The 17391-nt window shown below is 40.8% G+C and overlaps 1 protein-coding gene across 2 annotated transcripts in view; it reads right to left on the minus strand.

Annotated features, from left to right (window-relative positions):
* Nucleotides 1–377, minus strand: part of pkp4 (plakophilin 4) — a 74168-nt gene extending 73791 nt beyond the window's left edge. For both annotated transcript variants that reach the window (XM_053439594.1, XM_053439595.1), the window contains exon 1: nucleotides 170–377. The gene's annotated coding sequence lies outside the window, so the exon portion shown is untranslated. The remainder of the gene's footprint in view (nucleotides 1–169) is intronic.
* Nucleotides 378–17391: the final 17014 nt, after the last annotated feature.

Here is a 17391-nt window from a genome sequence, read left to right on the forward strand (position 1 = left end):
CACAGAAGAAGCCCTCGGGTGCCGCCACTTTCTTTTCGCTCTAAATCCAAAGAGTTTACTGAGTTCCAGAAACAGTCCTCCTTTCATTTCCCCCCCACACCCCTCCTCCTCCTCTTCCTCAGCTACTCTGCAGTTAGTGAAGGAGCAGGAGAAAAAGCACGTTAAATACCTTAAGAGGGCTGTGGGAGCGCTGGCCGGGCTGCGGGGAACATCGGAACAGGTAACTTCAACCGGTAAAGTCCCGCTGGTTAGTCCCATGCGTGTGGAAGAGTGGAACTCGCCTCCATAGCGGAGGAGGAAGAGGAGGAGGAGAAGGCGAAGAAGAACGCGACCCCTCCGCTGCTTCTCCAGCGGCTCAAGTCCCAGCCAGGCTGTGCTGTGCGCGAGCGGTGCATGACGTCAGTGGGAATGTGGGGTAAACACTCCCGATTGGCTGCGACGGGAGCCCGGGGGCGTTCCCCGGCGAGGTTCGGATTGTTAAATCAACCAATGGGAGAGGAGGTGATAGTTTCCTTGGTTACAAATTTGGTCAACACAGCGCAGAGGCTAGCACAAGGTAAGCTAGCTCTAAAGCTAAATGCTAATATATAACTCGGCTAACATACTTTAAACTGGTCGCAAGTGGCACTTTAGGTTATATTACATGTGCTCTGTGCATATTGTAACTGTTTCTGTTCACTGTGCTTTATGTATTTCCATGTGTCTGATTTCTAAAGTGTGGAATTATGAGGATTTATTGACCATCCTTTTACATTACTGTATATGCCACTATATATTATGTATATTGTATATTACACTATACCTGTACAGGGGAATAGTGTGTGTCTACATCCACAGATAATCCCGTCCCTCTTTAAGCAGTACCAAAGGTCAGGTTATAGATAAAGGGCCAACCAGCAGTTCAATGTAGTGTCTACGGTGAGGGATTGTCATATCTAACTCAGCTGTGCAGGACAGAACTTCAACTCTCAACAACTTTCGTTATTTTGTGTATTTCACCAGTGGCAAGACGTAAGGACACTATGTGGTTTAGTTATGCATACTTTAGGCTTCACTATCCAATGGGATGCGAACCCCTTCATGTAACATAGAGATCGACAGCAATTGTAAGACAAGTTTTTTAAGTAGGTTGAAGCTTTCCCAATTAGGGACAGAGGAAAAAATGTGGTTAAAACACGTTGGAAATGACCTTGTTTCGAGGGGAATATGAATGGGGGGGGGTTGCGTATACATTGATGACACCAAATGAGCAGTATGGAGGCATGTTAAGTTTTTTCTGTTGTTTTATTACGTCTGAAGATAGGTCACTTATGTCTTCAATAGTATTTGATTCGGCTGCTACGCCGTTTACCCCTGAAACTCCAAAAGTGTTTTGTGGACTCAAACAGTTTACTCACCCCTCCATCGGGCACAGGGGTGAGTAGATAATGAAAACAAAATTAATATCTTGGTGAACCAACCCTTTTAGCTGAAGGAATAACACTTGTTTGTGAGTTACTTTTTTACTCCACCCAAGTTTTATATGAAAGAACACTTCAAAGGATTCATTAAGCAAGGAATTCTTTGTTGTCAGTTTGCTTTAATGTCACAGTGTCAGTGGTCATATATTCCTTTGAAATCTTAGATTGTTGCAAAGGTGAAATATTTATACGATCTGATGACAAACAATATTGTTTTTGACCTGGACAGATCTATTAGTTTGTATGCAGTGATAGTGATAGCACCACCTACATTTCAACTTAGCATTGGCTGAAGCTCTAAATGTACATGTTGCATAATGTTGTTATTTGACCAGCTAAGCAATTCATTGATCAGTAAGTTCAGCAGGTTTGATGGTGCATTTGCCTCTTTCGTATTAAATCCAGAAGACAATGTTAGGGCTGCTATTATATCCTGAATCCAACAATATTTTGCGTTTGCTACTAATCTTGCTACGTGATTAAAAAAAAACCTCTTAATGTCTCCCGAAGACACGAGCAGAGAAATCCCAATTATCTTCAGTGGCTGCAGAACAGAGCGTCAGTTTTCATTTCATTTTCATAGATTAAATCCATTCCTGCACACTTCACATCAGCCTGTCACACATAGCCAGAATTTTTCAAAGCTTAATCCAAAACAAAGACATAGAGACGTTCCGGCGGCCTATCTGATCACATTTGGTGCACCAAGTGTCCCCCGCCTTGTGAGAGTTGATTGATATTCTTGCAATGTCATGCAGACCTTGATGTTAAAGTTTGGTTATGGTGTGCTTTATTACTTTTGCTTCAGACCCTATAGTCTCCTGTTAATCATTTGAATGACCCTGCCAAAGTCAGGTACCTGTGGAGGTGAAATCCGTTTTTGCACGTTTGCATATTTCATATGCATTGATTCCTTTTTTAGTTTGCAGTTTGGATCCAAACAGAGCACAACTGTGATGAGTGGAAGGGATCTACATCCATCCATCTCCTCCCACAGAGCCGATGATGTGGGTAAGTAGGTGTGACATGGGCCCTAAACATTGCTGACTTGTGACATAGTGCCCCTCTTATCTGTTGAACAGATTTGACCCGAAGTCCTTGTGTCGAATTCACCAGGTGCTGCAAAGTCTTTGATGCTCTAGACTGAGACTGCATTGCTCATGTTTATTCACCTGCCCTCTTTGAGCCACAGCTGAACTACTCCAAAAAAACTGCCTGACACAGATAGTTTGCACCCTGACCCCCCCCCCTCCCCTTCTCTTGCCTTACAATGACCCTTCAAGCAGTCATTTCTGAATTACCCATACAATCCATTAGCACTCGGCTGATACTGTTCCTCTGCCTTCACCTCTATTTCTCTTTTTTTGCTGAAGTCAGCATAAAGACTTTACTTCAGACATCAAAAGTGATGAGACTTTCAGCAATTCCAATGATCCTAATTCAGCCATATCATTTGCTTTCATCCATGCAGAAAAAGTGACACTGCGGATGAAAAATGGTCTTGGCAGCTCAAAGTACAATCCAGCTGACTATAAAAGACTGCTAGCTATTGTTGATGCCAAACGTCAGGAGTCTGATGTAATTGGACAAAAGGTAAATTTTGATCTTTGTCAGTGTCCTGTCTGTGCTGTGCTAGGCAATGCTATTATAAAATCAATTCCTGTTACATTTGATGCCAACACGATTGAGGAGCAAATAAAGAAGAATATGCAACAACACTTTGATAGAAATGTTTTTCCAGATGTTAAACAGTCCCCATCAATCACCACCAGAATAGCGCAAACTAAAAAAGGCCTGATTTTAATGTGAGTGGAGTGTAGTTGTTAACAGTTCCACCGCTTTCTGTTTGTCTACCTTGCTCTACTCTTTCCTGCACACCACACAATGTAAAGGGATTTCATTTCATACAAATCAGGCATTGCATAACCTTTATAGTTAGTCCAACATGAAACAGTAATGTTATTGCCATACACAATATCGTAATCAGTTTCATGAATATTCATTTGGTTGTGAATAAAACTGTTTGAAGTTCATCGTCAACTGACTCTGAGCAGAGCAAAAAGTTAATACTAGGGGCAATAGAGATTAGGCTGTTCGACCTGCGGTGTTTTTAATTGGTACACTGTGGCAGACGCCTTTTTAGTATCATTATGTTGCCTGTGGCTCCTTACAACCCTGCTCTCTGCATAACCCAGATAAGACGGGCTGTTTACATTCAGTCACCCTGCTGAAAGGCAAGCTTTCTGAGCATCTCCCGTTGGTGATGTGATACAGAGAAAATAAATGGTCGTGAGTCGCCTGAAGCACGGGATCATTTTTGCTCTCCAGGAAGGGACTGGCAGCATTAGATGATGCTAAAACCTTAAAAAAACACCTCTTGATAAAGATACGTTTAGCGGCACTGTTCAAGATTGTAAAAAAAAAAAACACTAAATGTATACACTGAAATTAGTATCTACATCGCACTAGAGTAAACATCATTTAGCAATGAAAATGAAACAATTAGAAAAGGAGATACAACATAGATAAATTGTTTTATATAAAATAGGACAAGATATAGATGAGCGCAATATATCAACATTGTTTTTTTTATTTACTCTACATATTTAGCAACAGTAATATTTCTGCATCTTTGCTGAAGCACCTTGGCCTAATTAGAAAAAGTGAAAGTATGTAATTGAAACACCAGAATCCCACAGGAGAGTATAATTAAATAGCTACCTTGTTCATCCCTTTTTTTCATGCACACACACACTGAGATTATTTCTGTTTCAAGTTCTGCGTACAAGGTGACTTATAAAACAGCGAAATACAAACAAGCACAATTCAAACGCATTGATCTTTCACAACTGCTGCAAAGTTTTCTAATTTTCAAAGGGAGCAAGAGATTTAAAGTTATTCTGTCATTGCATGTGTAAGTAACATCATATTTAAAGGCCACCCACACAGTTTTTTTCCGTTTTTTTTGCCTCTCCAGCGTGTCAACACTGTGCTTGATTGACATCTCTGACCCTCCTGTTTACATGTTTTGTTATCCAACTGAGTAATTACACAGCTGATGCAAATTGAGATTCCCCTACTCTGCCTGGAAGAAGCACGGAATTACATCAGTTTGGACTATTTCTCTCAGAACAGCCCTTCTTTCTGTATTGTGCTGTAGATTCCAATAACTATAAAATGGACGTCACCCTCGGGGTAAATGTCCACCACGATACATTCCAACTTTCTTTGCAAGAATAGCAGCAGCAACTTGACATGTACATAGACAGTCAGCATAAATCAATATCCTAACTCCTATGAAATAGATTGTACCAGTGTAATAGTTTCGTGAGAATTTATTTTGTGCAATTATCTGAGCCCGTTGCCTGTGTGTAAAAAAACTGATAGAATACTGTGAGCATGCAAGCAGGGCCTTGTTCAATGATGAAAAATAAAAACAGGGATAATAGATAATAGATTGAGTCTAAGAACCCCGCCCCCAACCCCCCACCCCCCCACCCCCGCCTTCATGTAGAAACATGTCATGAATGTTTCTACTTGCCTATCTCAATCTGCTGCTGTTTATTTTGCTTTCATGCTATAACAGTAATGCTGTTACAGTTGAATTGTCTGACTCACAGACACAATGATGCTAATAATCTATCCCTAGTGTGCAAAAAGGGAGGAAACAACCGTTTCAGCTATAAGAAAACTGCAATGTCCTACCATCTCTGCAAAGTTATGATTTAGTCACTTTTATTGTTGTTATTCTTTAAGAATATTATAAATTGGTTCAGATAATTGATGCACTCAAGCATTTCAGATGTGGTTTTGTTCAGGTAAAGTTAATTGTAGCTGAAAATAAATGTCCTGACTGAAGTGCATTTAAAAGAAAAATCCCCCCAGTGGTTTGAATGTTTTCAGTGCTTACGTAAACTCGGGGAGAAACTGTTTATTCCTGCTGTGCATTAAACCTTGTCCTTTATAGGTCCAGAAAATTCAGTGTGCAGCCAAGGCAACCAAGGAGAGTTCAATTTTACGGCAGCACAGACAGGTGTGGAGCAGCGAGTGCCCCAGGCTGCGAAAGGCTGAGTAAGACCCCCCTATTACTCCCTGTCATTATCTGCTGCAGTTTTCTGAATCTGCTATTACAGCCTGCAACCGCTCCATTTAAGCCCCATTGAGCCCAGGGAGAAACCTCCTTGAAAAAAAATAGGGTGTAAAAATGGGGGACAAAAGTCATCCCGAAGAAAAAAATTGTCATTGAGAAAAAATGAGGAGAAGGAAGATTTACATGTAAGCCCTTTTTCCTACAGTGATGACATTGAATTACGGGAGAGAAACTGATAAGTGGGGGGTTATAGCCGTGTGGAGACAGAGGGTCGGACTGAACGGAGGAACACGCTTCCTCTGCATGCTGAGGCACAAGTGTGAGACTGGGGCCTCAGTGGTGTCATGCCTTGTGAAGTGAGAAGGGCAGCATTAGCTCTGGGGTGCAGCTTGTTTGCCTCTGCGTAATGACTGTGTCTGAGCCACCCAAGGTTAATGATGTACACAAGTGTGAGCCCCAGTAATGAGCCCAGTCATAAAGATGTGCCACGGCTTTCAGTTCTCTACACATACGTCTTGTTAAACTACCCTGGGTTTCAAGAGCCACCTTGTAAAATGGGGAAAGAGGCGACTGCATCTCTACTGTAACTATTCTTTCAGTCACAATCATGTTGGTCCCTGTTATTAAGACGTAAGGAATCATTATGGCTCCCTCCATAAGCCTATTAGCGCAAGGTTGCCCACAGTAACATCATTTATTTACAGTTTTTCTTAGAAAATATCACCAGTCTGAGCTTGTGTGTGCGTCATGGTCAAACCACTCCAATGCCTGCTAAACCATTACTAGCAGTACCTGTAGGTATTAAGTATCTTTCTTGTACCATAACAGCAATGTCAAATGTATTTTATTGAATTGTTCCATTCTACATAAAGAGTATTTGTTTTTACTTTTGGTTCTTTAAGTGTATTTCAATGCTACTACTTGGGTACTCAAATTTAGAATGCATACTTGTAGTGTACTTCTTCCACCGCTGGTTGATTTACATCATTAAGGAGAATGCTTGGTCAACTTAACACTGCATTATTAGTTTAATTATTGATGGTGATCAGGTAGGGACCAAAGATTGACGTTTGGCTACATCAGGCAACTTACTTACGCACATCGACTAGTGTTTGCAGCCCTTGGTAGCTTAAGAGATATGTTATAGATATATCAAGTAATATTTCCTTTAGGAGTTGGTAAAAGAAACATGACTTAGCACAACGCAGAAATGTGTCCAATTCCCAAGACGACCAGGTGCTGTTATGTGTCTGTCTTCATGGATTCTCTAATATTGTGAGTTATTAGCGTAACTGTGACCTTCTCTTGTCCCATGAAACAGGGAGAAGGCGGAGAATGACCTTCATGATTTTCTGGAGCAGATCAGACCCTCTAGTACAACAGACACTGCCATCTTCTCCCTAAAGGATTATGGTGACAACATCAACAGTATTCAAACAGTAACTGTGTATCAGCACCAGTCTCTGTTGTCTATGAGTACTGTACTAATATGCGTCCTTGTGTGTTTCGGGGATTAAGAGCTTTTCCTTGAGAGGGAGCGGGAAGCATTCAGGACAGCCACAGTGGAGCCTGTTCACCAGCTCCGGGGAGACCTGCTCTTCAGACTGGAGGAAGTACAACATCAGCGGCTGACTCTCCAGCCTTCAAACTGGGAGCCAGTAATACAACAGGTATCTGTAAAATGAAATAAAGACATAATTCAATGTCCACTGTTGTAAACCAGAGTAACATTGATAGAGACTAGCTTTAACAGAGCTTCATTGGTAGATGGCAAGCAGAATGGCAGGATTTTTAGATGTATCTTAGCTTTTGAGAATACTATATTGCATTTAGAAATTCATCTCGTCATTTCTTAGCAAACCATTAGGCGATATTTTTATCGTATTCGCACACGCAAAGTTTGGACAAAGAACCTTAGGTGTGCTCATGCTCTGCAGGTGTCAAACCAAATAACTTTGTCCAGCACAACCGGTATAAATTTCAATGAAACCACTCCCCTGCTTGTTCGCACAATAATCACAGCTTGCACACAGCGTTGTATTCACTGTCCGTTTGTTGGATAAGTCAAAAATTCTGCCTCTGACTCTCAGAAGCTTTTCGCAAGCTTGAGAGATGAATGGTGAGATTAGGGAGTAAGCAGGGGTCTTTAAAGACTGACCATACTGGGAATGAAGCGTCTGCCAGCCATTTTGTATCCTCTCTGTTGCTCGCTCATCCTCATGTTATTTTCCCATGACCCCCTCTGCTGTTGCTGGCCCACAACAGTCCTGACTGATTACATTGGCACAATAGTAAAAACCCAGACCCACACACACACACAGTTATTTGTTCCTTTTTTTTCAATCTTATTTCACCATTTTGCTTCACTTTGACTGACGACCAATCCGCGTGAGACCCTTTTCCGTTCCCACATAATTAAACTTTCATCCCTGGATGTTTTTAAATGAAAACTTAAGAATCGGATGGACACTGATGTTAACTTAAACTCTACTTTACAAATAGGAGTCAAAAAGACTGAGCAGATGACTTACTCTTTTTCTCCATCTTTCTGTGTTTACTGACATTAATGAATTCTCTCTAAAAGATAAGACATAAACAGAGACACCAGACAACAAGACAAACGAATATAACATCACTTTGAATGGGGAACAAGAGAATCAGCTCAGAGAATTGTATCTGAGGTGATGCCAAGGTATTTGATACTTGTAGATTCTCACTTAAAACATGCAATACATACTTTACATAGACTCTCTATTTTTCCTTAAGATGCAAGCAAAATTCCAACCATTTCCATTACCCTTGTAACTTTGAGAGTTCTTTAAATCTTTGTATGTTTATATATAATCTGCATGTTCTGCATACATCCGCACATCAAATCCAACAAATGATGAGGGCAGATCAGCTTTTATGTTGTTTTAACAAAGAAGAGAGGACCTAGTACAGAGCCCTGAGGCACTATTTGACTCTTGCACATAGCTTGTTGATGTTAAGTTGTACCTCTATATTGCCTGTAGGTGCGAATATGAGGGTGAAAGGTTGTGTGTCTCTGTATGTCCACCCTGTGATCCTGGGTGTAACCTGCATCATGTCCAAAGTCAGGTGGCATTGGCTCCAGCCCTCATGCGAACATCAGAGGACAAGCTGTAGTGCTAATGGATGGACAGAGAATTTCTTACTGAAATATCTATTATCTTCGGAAATAACCAAACTATGTAATAATACTGAATCACTCTGATGACCGATGTTTCTGAATCTGCATGTGTGGTATATAAGAGGAGAGGCTGAGTTCAACGATTACTTTTTATTTAAGCCAACACAGCACATCAAAGTAGTTTTATCTTTTAACTCTGCTCTGTTTGTTTTTGCGGTGGCAGATTTGTTAAAGCAGCTAGAATTTCATGAGTCTTTATTACAACATTAATATGGAGTACATTCTTGTCAGTTCATTTCCCTGGCTTGAATGGAGTTAAATTATGTGAGTTTTTGTTTTGTTTTTTTAGCCTTGTATTTTAGACATATCTTTATGGTTTTATCTTTGTATCACCAGATTGAATTTGTGAAAGATCAACAAAAGGACATTACTGCAAAACTTCATTCAGATTATATAGAACTGGAGGACCAGATTAAATGCCTTGGATTAGAGGTAAGGTTCTCGCTGCTAGCTCTAAATATCCTGCTTCTGTTTCGGCAGTTTCAATAAAAAGTGATAATTTATCTCAAAGATGATCGTATTGTCCGCTGCAGAAATATCTTACGAGTTCTTCAGAAGCTCTGGTGGACATCGAGAGTATTCCAGAGGAGGTTCTGAATTCAGACTGCCCTTACCCAGAGCTGAAGGACTCCCTGATCCAGGCCTTCCTCTCCATGTCAGAAAGATATCAGAGCAGATTGCACAGCCTTCAAGAGCAGCTGGAAGGAACAGACAGGTAAGCCTGAAGACTAAAAATGTTCAGCTTTTTTTGCTTTTCATGACTCCAAGTTCTTACATATTGAATTAATGAGCTAATTGTTTGAATGTAGATTTTTCCAGGTAGAAAAATAAGTGAATGTGGACAATCCATCCTTTATCTTACTTTGTCTTGATAAAAAACAGGCTTTGAGTTTCAGTCTTTCATTTTGATAAATACACACATAGGCAGATGTGAAAATGAAAGACTCAGAGGCAGTCACTTCAATCCCCAAAAGCAGGCTCTTGAATAAAGTCAAGTCTTCCTCGCCAGGAGATTGATTATATCAATGTTTAAAGACTACTTCACAATCAGATATTTAGTTCCATATGGCCGCTAGACAGCTCTGTTTGCTTCTATGAATATTATGTAAATTATCATTATTTACTTTTGGAAATAAAATGAGGTGAAATGAAAGAAGGCGAACACAGTGTCACAGTGTTATTTATTTTTGCTTTATGATTGTGTTATTTCTGGGTTGTAATCTGTTCCAGGTTCTGTGGCTGGTCTCCGCATGACCATCTACGCTACCAGTTCACAACACTGCAGTACAACCATGGCTTACCCAACCACAGAGCGCTCTGCATGGACATACTGCAAAGACTCTTCCCGGAGAAAAGTAGAAGACAGCTGGTCAGTACAAGGGCAAAGTGTTTTGAAGCGTAGGATAATGATTTCGTTCTTTATTAAATAGAAAAATGCTCTTGGTTTGAATTCCAATTTGGCCAAGGTCTTTCTCTGAGTTTGCATGTTCTCCCCATGAATGCATTGAGAGAATGGTTGTTTGTCTCTTATGTGTTGGCCCTGTTCTAAGCTGGTGACTGTGTCATCCGCCAGGTATCTGCAACAGATAGACAGATGTGAACACACATCAATCGGCCTTGACCTGGAACATATATGCTTACACCGTGTTGTTAACAGTTTAGAGTACATTAACAGAGTACACACCACTCCAAGACAGACACACAAACACACACACACACACACACAAAGTGATGTCAGTTTCTAAAGAATTTAAAGAATTCATTGGTTGATGAACAAATAAAGGACAATAATTGATTGTTGCAGACATGCTTTGACTCTGCATCCAACACTCACTTCAGAACATTCACACATGGAAGCTACTTAGTGCACAGTCTGGTCTGATGGCCACTGAGCACATGAGCTTTACAGGCTTGGCTAAAGAGCTAGATTTATCCTGTGGGACACTTTCACACCCTGTATATTGATACACACACACACCCACAGACACCACTCCCTACCCTATAGCAGCTCTTCGGTGTGTGTGTGAGTCCCAGACTCCCTGATCAATATAGTACGCTGAACCCGAGCACAAACTGACACACAGATAAGCCTGGACAATGATCTGCCCAACACGCTGCAGGAAGTGCCATGTCACCAACTGTGGACTATCCGCTCACCCCGCAGCCTCGCATTGCCATGACGACCGCCAGCCTCTCACTCCTGTCGTCACCCTCACCCAGAGACACCGTCCTTCTATCAGTTCCAGCTGGGTGCTGCATTTAGAGCTGTGATCTTTTAGTGCAGGGGGGAGGCTGCCAGGAGGAGGGATGTGTTTCTCAGCCGTCTTTACTCCCCCAGAAACCGACCAAGAGATGATGTGCTGACTCTATTTAATTAACCTATTAGTCATTATTGAGACTGGCTTGTGTGCAGTGAATAATCAGTGCGGGTTGCAGCTTGGTTTGGTGAAACCCCACTAATTAAGTGCTTAAATGCTATTCTCCTATCACTGCTCGGATAAAAAAACTTGATTTTTGCACAGGCGTTTTGCATTTTCTCTAACTGAATTCCAAATTAAGTAAACAAGCACGACAGTGATTAGTATCCAGTACGCTCAGATGCCTGTCCCCTCCTTGAAATGAGCTCCATGCAGGGAAATGTTTGATTCCATTTGCTATAGAGCAAAACATGGGTTCTGACTGGCAGTAGTCTGCGTGCAGCACATATTCCCCTGGCATTTTCTATGGGGGTGAAATAATTCCCATTACTCTTGTAAACACATAGATTTAAATTCTATAGCACTTCAATTCCAAAATCATTTCCTCGGAAGTAAATGTCATTGCTCTAAACTCTTTTTATGATGGCTGTTCCTGTTTGAACTGTACCTGCGCTGTAGTTCCATCTATGTGCAATCATATCAGGATGATAGCATCGTTTTTCCATTGGTTTATCTCAAGCTGCTTCGTTTCATAGCCAGATAGCAGGTGTGACATATTACCACAGTTAGAGGCTGTTTGCAGTGTAACAATGTGAGAGCCTTGGTTATAAATCAGCTCCTATGCTCCTCTCGAAGCATTGCAGGAGCCACAGGTGTGAATATTGTTCCTATTCTTTGGGTAAAGATTGAGAAGAATCTTTTGAGAGAGAGACCTTTTTTTTTAAAGTTTCACTTTATGCTTTGTGAAAATATTGCTTCTGTGAAATTTTCATTTCAATTTCTTTCTCTGATCTTGCAGAGGGAAATTTTACATGGGCGGCATTTATATAGATCTTTTACAGTTGCAGCGACAAAATCACATCCACCCCATTCATTGATACAGCACCAATATGCAATATAATGTTATATATAGTGCATATTTTTTGTCAAACATTCACTTTCACACTATAAAGTAATAGCCATCATGGCGAATTTAGAGTTCAGTGTCTTTGGCAATAACACTTCTGCATGTAGAGTGGAGGAGCTGGGGATTGAACCACCTACTGACCCACTCTACCCCCTGAGCCACAGCCACCCCAAGAGCAGACATAAGGTTTGACTGGAGAGTTGCATTAGTGCCACTGACTTACTTTGTACTATTACTCACATACTATTTTCAAAAAATTAATTTCTTGACAATAACCTGCACTCACAAGCCAAATACATATTTCTGTCAGGGCAAGTGTGTGGACATGGTTTCTGTGTTCTTTTGATGACCTCAAGTGGAACCAGTTTCTCAGTCAGACAGTGCCACTTCCATCCAGCTTAATGTGGAGATCTCCCTCTGCTGGATGGGGCTCTTTATTCCCCATTACTCTTTCATGTACTCATATAACAAACAGGAGGCCAGCAGAGTACCAGCAGGATCTCAAAGTAATACCCTCCCTCATTAAACTTCACTCTGCAATAGTGGAAATAATCGTATCTTTTTCAGACAATATCCAGGGAGTCGTTTTTATTTCTCGTTTTACTTCCTCTGTACCGCTCACAGAGACAGCACTCTGCAGAGGGAATGTGGTTGCGGCAGCTGAACCAAGTGTCGTGCCACTTTAAGTGTGCACTGCAGACACGGTGCAGTAGAGGTTTCCACCTACGTTCTGTGGCCACAGTGCATCCTTGGTTGTGTGCGGACACAAATTGCATGTGGAGTGCAAACATGAAAACATGTAGACACAGTGCTCCATCCCTTTTAACATGCATGCATAGTGAAGGGAAGGGTAATGAAGGGGACGACAAGAGGAAGTGAAGAACAAAAGGCTGGATCTTCCCTCAAGTTCCGAAGTTGTGCATTTATAAACAGGATTTGCTTGAATGCTGCAGGCACTTGTGTATCGCTGGCAGGTCTTTCAGCTCACTCATTTTCAATAAAACCAGTCAGCTGTCTAATGCCTTCCCACCGTCAGTTAGCCGCTATTAGCCCATAGACGAATATCATTCCCCCTGTTCCAATGAAGCAGCCAAGTGATGCAGCCTCTGTGAGTGATGACACAATGATGAATGGCTACAGGCAGCCCTCACACAGAAAATAACTGTTTTCCTCCAGGACATAGCACAGCCAGGAGAGGAGGAGCATTTTATAAACCAGCTGGGCTACACCTGACATGAGTATTCTCTGTGGTCCTGCTGCAACTGTTAGAGACAGTGTGCTGTGTCATGTAGTGTTTCTCTTTGCATGTCATCTGTTTGGCACAAACTTTGTTATTCACAGTAATATTTCCATTTTTGCCATACTTATGGATTTTAGTTTAATATGCACAAGAATAAGTAATAAATATGGCACTTAATAAATACATTAAGAAATGCATTTGTGTCACTGCACGTGCGAATAACACCTTCTTCCTTCATGTTGTTCTTTCAGATGGACCATGAACGTGTGTGGGACTGGCAGCGCTTCACCCAGGTACAGCTGAATGTTGTGACCCAGCAGAGGCAACGGGACCAGGAAGAGCTACTGGCCAGAGCCCTGGTCACATTGCAAGAGGCAAAACATGCCCACCAGGAGGAGCTGGAGCACCACATAGACCGTCAGAACCAGCAGGAGATCTGTTCAAATCTCAGGGAGAAGGTTAGTGCCTGCATCGGACCTCATCAGGAAGTGTCACATATCCAGGCACATTTTTCACATTGTGAGGTGGCCCCTTTTTACCGTTGGAAATTATGCTGCAGATCTTTGTGTAAAACCCCCCAAAAATCCCATTGGGAAGAATGTATATATCTTACATATCTTACTTATTATCAGCCATGACAGCCGGAGTGGTATTATGTTTACTGTATGTGTGTCATCATGGCAAAATTAACTGTGGTGCTGGGGACCAGCAGCACTTTTAGGTACTTTTATTTCTGTTGATAGGTTTTGTCAACATGATAGAGTGAAAACAGTGCAATATGCAGTCACACAACTTTACAGGTGTGTAATTGATGTCAAAACCAAGACGAGTGTGTTCCAGCCATGTGCTTACGTGCTCATATGCATCGAGCTGGTTTCCTTTTCCCTTTAAAGAAGGTCTGTGGATGTTATATTTGCCGTGAGGGACGTTCGAGGCACCACACAGGCATTGTCATCTGCCTACTTGTGTACAGTATATCTGCTGACGAGGCTGCATATTACACCCGGCCGCCTGACAGCATTGCTCGCTTTAGCTGCCACTTGGGATGGTCTGCGTATGCAGACAAGCTAATGAGGAGGATCTTGCAAACATGATGCTGCCGTCTCCGAGGGGTGCTAGTTCACATTTCACACAACAAACAAGTAACTCATCGGAGCAAATGCCTGTGCTACTGATGTGGTGCCATGCAAATTGAATTTGCTTTTGCCCGTCAGTCCTTAAAGAAGCAGTGTACTGTGGCTGATCAGATAACTAGACAGTCTTATGTGCTGAATGTTAAAACATGTCACCAACCCAGCATTCTGGTTTAGTTTTTTGCACTTTATTTGCATTTAATAATAAGCGTAATCAATATATTATGAATCCTTCTATTTGGGTGGCACAGCGATGTGGTGGTTAGCACTGTCTCAAAAACAAGAAGTCTCCTGGTTCAAATGTGCCCTGTGAATGTGTTCGGCTTCATCCAACAGTCCAAACCACGCAGATTGAGGTCATGTTAATTTAAGTCTCTAAATCAATAGTAGATGAATTTGAGTTGGTGAAATGGTTGTTTGTCTCAGAAAATGTGGGGTTGGAAAATAGAAAGATTTTTCCATCCATTATCTAGAGTGCTCTGTCTCATTTTCTTCTCCCTGAAACAATGACATCTGGACATATTGTACTCTGGTAATTTTGGGTTAAAAGCCTATGTTAGGTTAAAAGGATTTCTTTGTGTATAGCAATTTAATTATTCAAGAATTACCTTAAACCACAAACTTTGCAGATTCCACTGTATGTGAAGCAAGTTCATTGAAAATGAAGTTGTATACTAACAAACAAATAAGACCTTTTTCTGTGTCCCAATGGTGTAACAATGAAAACACAATATCCTACCTTTACCACTTGCATTGTACATTAGGTGATTTTTCTCAACTGTGTCACCATTTAATTTTCAAATGATGCTTGTATAAACAATTTAAAATAAAAAGATTAGAAAGCCAAGTGGAATATGTCTTCAGGCATTAACTGAAAGTACGGGTCTCACACTATCAGCCCTTAGGCAAGACTTGACCTTTATTTTGTAGCGAGGCTGCAAAATTGTGGCTTAGAAAAATGGCTATTTATTTCACAATCTGTGTCCAACTGTGCAGCTTGTGAATGCACACATTTAGAAAAGCGTGACACCAAAATCTCTTTCTTCACAGCTTAAACAAATGATGATTACTGATCCATGGAGGTTAATGCATCCTGCCTTGTCTTCAAGGAGAAAGGATCCATATTCAAGGAGTGCCGTCTCAATTGGACTTAGTCTATTAAACGTGCAGAGCAGTTTGCTTGGTACCGGGGAGAAGAGAGAGAGAAGGGCACTCTTCTCATTTCTGGGGGGGAATATAGTTTAAATTTATTGCTAAAATCACCGAAGGTTATTTTTCTTTTGTTCTTGTCCTCAAGCAGTCTCACTGGGAGAGAACATCTTGGCCAGTACCAAGATAACATTATTGTATTATTTATTACTGCCATAATTAGCTATCATTAGGTTTGTTACCACAGCAGAAATATGTCTTGCAGCACATTTGCTACAATACCTGAAAGTATTAAGCTCTTAGAGTTTCAAATTGGCGAATGGAACTTGCTAACTTTACTTTTCCCGTTGACTGCTGAAAAATACATCACAGTTTTTTTTAAATGTTGTTCAAGGCAGCCATATATCTCTGCTGGCTCCTCTCAATGTATTTTGGAAAACACAAGGGGCCTTTGACTTTCCGTACTTTATGATAAACCTGCAGCAGAACATCAACCCCACACCTCTGACTATAGCACATTTCTGAGTTATATTCTCATGGCTTTCTGAGCCAATCAAGGAAAACTAAAATCACACAACCTTTTCATTCTCATGACTTTTCCACATCAGCATTTTTTTTCCCCCTCTGGTTTATGAATTGCTTGTGCACATATTTGCATTTTGCGTGTGGAGCCTCAGATGGATGCCTGTTTGCATCCAATTTTTCTTCCGGTGCCTTTATCACCGCAGCGCAGCAGCACGGGGGGGAGACAAGATGGATTTTCCTCCTGTTGCATCGGCTTCTTTAACGCTTTGTTTTCTGCAGCTGCTCCCTATGACCCCATCATCTCTCCTTTGTGAGTCATTCACCCCTCTTCACGTCTAATTTCCACACGCTACATCTCATTCTTATTTTATTATATTACTGTGTAGAATAATATTATGTTGTCACCTAAGAGTATCAAAATGTGAGGATTTTATTTTATAGATTTTAATTGAGGTCATCATCTTTATCTATATTTCTGCAGCAGTTGACCTTCAACGACCTTTTTATTCTGTATAGAAAATTTCTTTCACAGCATTGTGGTTTGGAACATGGGGGTTGAAATCACCCGACAAAATCGCCCTGCTGTATAAAGTCCATGAAGCCTGATAGATTGTTTCTTGTGCCTATTAAAGTAACATAATAGAATAATCATGAACTTCAACAAAACCATTTCAGAAATTTAAATTATACCCATGCATGGCAGGAATATTTGTGTAATTTAAAAAAAATATTAAATTCATTAATTATACCGAGCAAAATGTTTTCACTCTCGTGCCACGTCTGCAGACGTATGGGGGATGTGATCATCCACATCAATACCAGTCCCAATGCCAGAATGATATCCTCATTTTAGCACCACACATAACACTCTCCTAAGCCAGGCTTGCCAAGACATGTATTTACAATTTTATATATGGAAATGGGACCTATTAACTTGTGAATATTTTATAGAAAGCAAAACATAAAATGCACAACATGCTGTTAACGTAAAAATGAATATTACATTTTCACACTAGAGCGCTGACGGTACAAGCCAATTTTCTGTTTTATTGTTTGCAGTATAGACTGGTCTTTTTTTAAATAGTTTTCTTTATATGATCTGTTGTTGACGTAGCATGAATTGCTAAGGGGGGGGGACATTTAGTATCCACTGGTGATAAAACATGTTTCAGCAGTGGGATATAATAACCACAGTGAAGTTAAGTAATAAAGGAAGGATAGCAAATGAAGTAATGCATTACATACTATTAAATTGTTAC

The sequence above is a fragment of the Pleuronectes platessa genome, chromosome 14 (genome assembly GCF_947347685.1).
Source record: "Pleuronectes platessa chromosome 14, fPlePla1.1, whole genome shotgun sequence".
Taxonomy (NCBI): domain Eukaryota; kingdom Metazoa; phylum Chordata; class Actinopteri; order Pleuronectiformes; family Pleuronectidae; genus Pleuronectes; species Pleuronectes platessa.